Here is an 8,594-nt window from a genome sequence, read left to right on the forward strand (position 1 = left end):
AATTTTTATAAAATTTTCCCTAAAAGTTAAAATATTGATTTTCTCATGTGGTTAGAAATTGACCTCAACATAATATCCAACAAATACTACACAAAAGAGTAACCTAGGCTCTGATACCACTGAAGGGGATCGGTTAACTCGTGCCCGAAAACGCAGCTGAAATATAAAATTTTTAATAAAAGAAATCCGAGCACTTGTGTAGTATTCAAAAAACTCAAACAACCATAGGGTGTTTAGAATTTTACCTATCAATCTCAAAGATTGATTTATGGCTCCAACCAAGTTGATAAACAACTAGGCTCTTGAAAAATGGTAGACTCAATCTACAAGCTTCCAAGAGCACTCCTTGCTCAAAATGGATTCAACACTTCGAGCCTCCGAAATAGGTCCACGACTAGACGATCTATATCCACTCTAAATATGCACTAGAATATTTAGAGGATTTTTCATTGAGATTTTCTTTTCCTTCTCCCACAAAAAGGAAAGAAAACTTTTCGGAGAAAAATAATGGAGTGTTCGGCCACCTCAAAAAAATTGGAATGGAATGGATTGTATGTGTGAGACCTCGATTCTAATCATCTAATCTCAAAATAAACAATAATTACGCATACAAGATCTAAGATTAAAAGCAAAGTTTTTTTTTTTTTTTTTTTTACACAGGGTGACGCGCGGGCGCGCCACCCGAGGCGCGGGCGCGCATACAGACCTGCCCGGGCCTCCGAGAAAGGGAGCAGAACGCGCGGGCGCTCCTCACCAGACGCGGGCGCGCATGGCCTGCTGTTTTAGCTCAAAATAAGGCTCCAAAAGTGCAATCCAACACCCGGAAAGGCTCCGACATGGTCCAACTAGCACTTTTTCAACAACGAAGTATTCAATTACAAGAAAGAGTAGAACATGCATCCATTCTAAGTTTCAAAATCCAAAATACAAATTGAGTTCGAATACAAAACATATCAAGTTCGAGTTCTAACATGCTCCAATCTTAAACTAGATAAACATGCTAATTCGACTTCTAAACCGAGTCTCACTTCTACTACTTGCCCTCGAAGCTAACCATGCCTCTTCTGACTTGTTCCTGCCCCACCTGTTGCCAAGTACACATACAAAACAAAGCAACAGCCGGATAACCGGTGAGAACGACATTCCCAGAAAAAGCAACATAACAAGTAATACAAGTAACAAACATGTTTTCAATACAATAACAAAATCAATAACATCGTAATGAATGCATGTCTTTAAACAGGGATATTAAATCTGATAACGAGGGATTGCAGCTGTGCCTTTGGGATCCCGAGGGTAAGATCACGTAACAACTCACCGACTCTCCCAATCGAGGTGGTGCCACGTATCTCACTCCTCTAGACTTTGAGCAACTATAATGAGTATGCTAGCACCAGACGAAACGACTACGACCTGGGCCACTCAATCATAGTTCCCAAACGTATAAACAAAAAGGGCGGTTCTGCCCGCTGAAAACAAGATTGGCTCAAGATGAATGCATAACAGAAACATAAAACATAAGCCAAAACAATCAAACAAAACACAAGTTCCTCATGCTAGAACAAGTGTAGATGCAAGTACGTGATTTCTAAAGGGAAAACTCGAGAACCACAGTCCCGAGTATGCTATCCCGCTGTGATGACTGCTTTTACCTTTCAATGCAGTAGCTCCAACTCTGGATAAGCTACAAAAGAGATTGTATAAACAACTACACAATCTAACAACAACAAGGCAACGGTTCAAGGAAAACTCTTTATACCGTTCTTCGTCCAACTCTCGACGAACAATGCTGCTAACACAGGGCTCGACAAACTCCAACGAATCTGTAAGAATTCAAGAGTTGATCAACAACCACGATCACTCACATGCCAAGACTTCAATCAATACAAAAACGATTCGAAAACCCAAAACTCAAACCGACGGCATAACGGCTATAAACTGAACAAACCGGAAATGCAGACAGCAGTTCAATACCGATATCAACTCATATCAATGCCCAAAACAACAATAACAAAGCAAACCCATCAATCTAAAAATCCACATTTTCGAAAATGGCTTCCAAAAATCATAACAAATCCAAACGTCGCTCTAATTCAAAACCGACAGATAATAAACGATCAGAACTCTGTCTAGAACAACATACTCGAATCTCGAATGATTCTAATAACATCCAAAAACTAGATGTATCCGATCGTAGAAGAACTTACAATATAACAGAGCTCTCACTGCAGTGATCGATAATCTGCCTTCAGAAATAAATTCCAACGGCCGGATCGAGCTTGGGATGAAATCTGGAAGCTTGAAGAATCGATTTCTTCAACAATGGAGGATGGAGGCGTGAAGAGGAAGGTGATGGAGAAGAGAGTGGGTCCAAAATCCTTATAAATATCTATAAAAACCAATAATTGCGTTTTAGTCCCTGAAAAATCCAATTTTTGCAAAAAGGACCCTGATCAAAATCAAACCGGCTCGAGAACTCTGTAATCTCTGATTAACTCAAATAAATTCAATTAAGATAAAAACGGGTCGTTACAATTCTCCCCCACTAAGAAGAGATTTCGTCCTCGAATCCACAAGAACCATAACTCATAAGATAGAATAAAGAACTAAAGACAGTAAGAAGAACTCACGTTATCCGAATAACTCCGGAAATCGCTGTCTCATGTCAGATTCTGTCTCCCAAGTCGCTTCCTCGACGCCGTGACGGCTCCACTGCACTTTCACCAATGGAATCAACTTGGTTCTGAGTTGCTTTTCTTTCCGATCAAGGATCTGAATCGGTCGCTCAAAATAGCTCAGGGTCTCTTCTAACTTGGCTTCGTCAGGCTGAAGGATATGAGAAATATCTGGTTGATACTTTCGCAGCATAGAAACGTGAAAAACGTCGTGAATACCAGATAAAGACGGAGGAAGTGCAAGTCTGTAGGCAAGATCGCCTATTTTCTCGAGAATTTCATACGGACCGATGAATCTCGGAGATAACTTTCCTCTCTTACCGAATCTGACGGTGCCTCTGAACGGAGAAATCTTAAGGAATACACGGTCTCCCTGCTCAAAACTCAGAGGTCGACGTCTGACATTCGCATACTTTGCCTGTCTATCTTGAGCTGACTTCATTCTGGTCTGAATGATCTTAACCTGCTCTGCCATATCTCTAAGCATCTCCGGTCCCAAATCTGGTGACTCGGACAATTCATCCCAAAACAACAGAGATCGGCACTTTCTACCATACAAAGCCTCAAAAGGAGCCATACCGATACTCGCTTGGAAGCTGTTGTTGTAAGAAAACTCGACAAGAGGCAAAGAATCCTGCCAACTAGTGCCAAAGTCTAGCACTACCGCTCGCAGCATATCCTCCAGCGTCTGGATAGTCCGCTCTGACTGTCCATCTGTCTGAGGATGATAAGCTGTACTCAGATGCAATCGAGTACCAAGTTCCCCCTGAAGACTGTGCCAGAAGTGAGAAGTGAATCTAGGATCTCTGTCTGAAACGATCGACTTCGGCACACCATGCAATCTCACAACATTGCTAACATACAACTCAGCCATCTGATCATGACGATACGTCATCATGTACGGAATAAAACACGCAGACTTCGTCAATCGGTTGATCACTACCCAAATAGCATCGCATCCTCGAACGGATCGTGGTAGCTTCGTGACAAAATCCATAGAAATGTGATCCCATTTCCATTCAGGAACAGATAGGTTGTGCAAAAGACCACCTGGTCGCTTCCGCTCTGCTTTCACTTGCTGACAATTCAAACACCGAGATACAAATCTCGCAACATCGTCCTTCATTCTCTTCCACCAGAACTGACTCTTCAGATCGTTGTACATCTTACGACCTCCAGGATGAACGCTAAACCGACTGCAATGAGCCTCTCGGAGAATACGCTGTCTCAACTCCGAAATATCAGGCACAACAATACGATTATTCACGAACAAAACATCATCTCTAACCTGGAATTCAGACTGATGGCCCGATCTGACTTTCTCTACTGAAATCTGGATGCTCGGCTCAGACTTCTGTGCTTCTCTGATTGCAACAAACAACTCTGGCTCGGCTTGAATAACAAACACTCTGATAGTCTCCCTATCTGTTTCAAACTCTAAACCAGAAGTGCAACAATCATTGATCAACTGGGAAACACCCATAGTAGAAAGAGATAAAGAACAAAGCTTTCGGCTCAAGGCATCTGCAACTGCATTAGACTTCCCCGGATAGTACTTGATTTCACAGTCGAAATCCTTCAACAGATCTAACCATCTCCTCTGTCTCATATTCAGCTCTGCTTGAGAAAACAAGTACTTAAGACTCTTATGGTCAGAAAAGATCTCGAAAGACTCACCATAAAGATAGTGACGCCAGATCTTCAGAGCAAAGACGATCGCAGCTAGTTCAAGATCATGGACCGGATAACGAGTCTCATGCGGTTTCAGCTGCCTTGATGCATACGCCACCACATGCTTATGCTACATAAGAACACAACCCAAGCCTCGGTTAGAAGCATCACAATAGACTGTGAACCCTCCAGTACCCTTCGGAATAGAAAGAATTGGAGCACTGGTCAGTCTCCTCTTTAGATCAACAAAGCTAGCCTCACAATCTGGAGTCCAGACAAAAGGCGCATTCTTCTGAGTCAGCTGGGTAATAGGCTTGGCAATAGATGAGAAACCCTCGATGAAACGACGGTAATAACCAGCTAAACCCATGAAGCTTCGGATCTCAGGTACTGATGTCGGTCTAGGCCAATTCATAACCGCTTCGATTTTGCTGGGATCGACAGAAATCCCATCTTCAGAAATAATATGACCGAGAAAGACAACTCGATCTAACCAGAATTCGCATTTCGATAGCTTGGCAAACAACTGCTCAACTCGCAAAATCTGCAAGACGATTCTCAAGTGCTCTGCATGGTCAGTACGATTCTTCGAGTAGATAAGAATATCATCGATGAAAATAATGACGAACTCATCTAAATAACGCTGAAAGATACGGTTCATCAAACCCATAAAAACAGCTGGAGCGTTAGTCAAACCGAACGGCATGACTATAAACTCAAAGTGACCATACCTCGTTCTGAATGCGGTCTTAGGAACATCTTCCTCTCACACTCTCAGCTGATGGTAGCCTGACCTCAGATCAATCTTAGAGTAGACAGAAGAACCCTGCAGTTGATCAAACAATTCATCTATTCGGGGTAAAGGATATCTGTTCTTAACTGTAGCCTGATTCAATTGGCGGTAGTCGATACAGAGCCGCATAGGACCATCCTTCTTCCGAACGAATAGAACAGGAGCACCCCAAGGCGATACACTAAGTCTGATGTATCCCTTGGCAATCAAATCCTCAAGCTGCTCCTTCAACTCTCTCAATTCAACAAGTGCCATACGATAAGGAGCTTTTGAAATAGGTTGAGTACCTGGCACTAAGTCAATGCTGAATTCGACTTCTTGAATGGGTGGCAATCCAGGAACATCTTCCGGAAACACATCAGCAAAATCTCTAACCACTGGTAAGTCAACCAAAGCTGGGCTAGATTTCAGTACATCAACCGCATAAACCAAAAATCCTTCTGCACCTCTCTGTAACAAACGAGTCATAGATAACACTGAAATCAAAGGAATTCTAGATCGAGAACCCTTACCAAAGAATTTCCACTCGTCTGCCATTTCAGGTCTGAACCTGACAACCTTCAGAAAACAATCAACTGTCGCCCTGTACTTGGTTAAAGCATCTATCCCGACAATACAATCAAAATCTGACAGTCCAAGTACAATACAGTCGAATTCTAACAAATTTCCCTCAAAACAAAGTTCACAGTTCCTGACTAGTCGGACAGAAACAATTCCTCCACCCAAAGGTGAAGTAACAGCTACTACAGTAGGCAACAATTCAGTTGGCAAAGCATGCAATAACACATATTTCTCAGAGATAAAGGAATGGGAAGCACCTGTATCTATCAAGACATGAGCAGAATGACCGAAAATCGAACAGTTACCTGCTATGACATCGTCAGGTGCTGCCTGAGCCTGATCCTCTGTCAATGCAAAGACTCGTGCTTGCTGTCTCGGAGGCTGATTTGCACTAGAGCTACCTCCTTGTCTGTTCTGCTGTTGCTGGGGTTGGAAAGAGTGCACTGCAGACGACTGCCTCTCCGGCTGAGCTGCAGGTCTAGATGAACTCCCACTCTGAGCTCTATCTCTATTACGTTGAGGGCACACTTTAGAGAAGTGTCCCGGTTGCTGACATGTGTTACAATTGTCGAAGACTCCCACACACTGATCCGGTGAGTGTCTTCCTCCACACTTGCTGCAGTACAGGGATGATGACCCAGAACTCGGTCCTGAACCGAATTGCTTCGAACCACTGGAACTGGACGAACTGTTCCCCTGTCTCTTGAACTGTTTATCTCTTGCCTTGTACTGATCCTTTCTGTTTCCCCCACTGTTTCCACCTTCATACCTCTGCTGCTGGTTCTGAGGTTGAGGTGGCTGATTCTGGTACTGAGATGGTTGGTTCTGATACTGCCTCTACTGCTGAGGTGCCCCCTGATTACCTCTTTGCCTCCACAAGCCTGCTTCTGCTCCCTTTGCGTAATTCATGGCATCCGCAAAGTTGCTAGGCCTGTTGGTGTTAACCAACGTGAAGACATCGGGGTTCAACCCGTTGATGAACTGATCTGCCTTAGCTTCTTCATCTTCGGCAATTAGCAGTGCAAAACGCAACAGACTATCGAACTTAGCCACGTACTCTTCAATGTTCAGATTCCCTTGCCTCAGATTTGCAAACTCTGCTCCCTTATCCTTACGATACGAGATAGGGAAAAACCACTTATAAAACTCAGATTTAAAAAGAGTCCAAGTAACCTCTGTACCTCTACTCTCAATTGCTTTCTTTGCCATGATCCACCAGCTCTTAGCACCACCACGCAGCTGATGAATTACTAACCTGATTCGGCGGTCATATGTGTAGTCAATGGAATCAAACAACTGATCCATATCATCCAACCAACTCTCACAGTCAACTGGATTTTCTGAACCCATCAACAATGGCGGATTGAACGACTGAAACCTCTTCAGCAAGGTTTCCATAGGAGTCGCTGAAGCATCCAACTTATCAACCTCAGTGCTAGCTTGCTCAGTCGCAGGGATAACTGGTGGTGTGTTTCTGTTTATCACTCGACGAGGACCCATCTGATAATCAAAGGTTAGCACACGAGATATCTCAATTGCTACCATCAGTGCTCTTACAACCGCTTGGAATACCGAATACCAGTCGAGAACAGAAACAGTTATATCTCAAGTAGATCATGCTTTATTAATTTAAATCACACAACCATGTAATTCAAATAATGCTCAAACAATAAAGCATGCTCGCATGGAATTAAGTACACAATTAAATAATTCAAACACATGCGAGGAGTCATTGCACACAGACTCAATCTACCCCGCTCACTCTAGTTCGACCAAGAATCTTAACGCTCTGATACCACTTAATGTGAGACCTCGATTCTAATCATCTAATCTCAGAATAAACAATAATTACGCATACAAGATCTAAGATTAAAAGTAAAGTTTTTTTTTTTTTTTTTACAAAGGGTGACGCGCGGGCGCGCCACCCGAGGCGCGGGCGCGCATACAGACCTGCCCGGGCCTCCGAGAAAGGGAGCAGAACGCGCGGGCGCTCCTCACCAGGCGCGGGCGCGCATGGCCTGCTGTTTTAGCTCAAAATAAGGCTCCAAAAGTGCAATCCAACACCCGGAAAGGCTCCGACATGGTCCAACTAGCACTTTTTCAACAACGAAGTATTCAATTACAAGAAAGAGTAGAACATGCATCCATTCTAAGTTTCAAAATCCAAAATACAAATAGAGTTCGAATACAAAACATATCAAGTTCGAGTTCTAACATGCTCCAATCTTAAACTAGATAAACATGCTAATTCGACTTCTAAACCGAGTCTCACTTCTACTACTTGCCCTCGAAGCTAACCATGCCTCTTCTGACTTGTTCCTGCCCCACCTGTTGCCAAGTACACATACAAAACAAAGCAACAGCCGGATAACCGGTGAGAACGACATTCCCAGAAAAAGCAACATAACAAGTAATACAAGTAACAAACATGCTTTCAATACAATAACAAAATCAATAACATCGTAATGAATGCATGTCTTTAAACAGGGATATTAAATCTGATAACGAGGGATTGCAGCTGTGCCTTTGGGATCCCGAGGGTAAGATCACGTAACAACTCACCGACTCTCCCAATCGAGGTGGTGCCACGTATCTCACTCCTCTAGACTTTGAGCAACTATAATGAGTATGCTAGCACCAGACGAAACGACTACGACCTGGGCCACTCAATCATAGTTCCCAAACGTCTAAACAAAAAGGGCGGTTCTGCCCGCTGAAAACAAGATTGGCTCAAGATGAATGCATAACAGAAACATAAAACATAAGCCAAAACAATCAAACAAAACACAAGTTCCTCATGCTAGAACAAGTGTAGATGCAAGTACATGATTTCAAAAGGGAAAACTCGAGAACCACAGTCCCGAGTATGCTATCCCGCTGCGATGACTGCTTTT

The sequence above is a fragment of the Henckelia pumila genome, chromosome 3, assembly GCF_033568475.1.
Source record: "Henckelia pumila isolate YLH828 chromosome 3, ASM3356847v2, whole genome shotgun sequence".
NCBI classification, from domain to species: Eukaryota; Viridiplantae; Streptophyta; class Magnoliopsida; order Lamiales; family Gesneriaceae; genus Henckelia; species Henckelia pumila.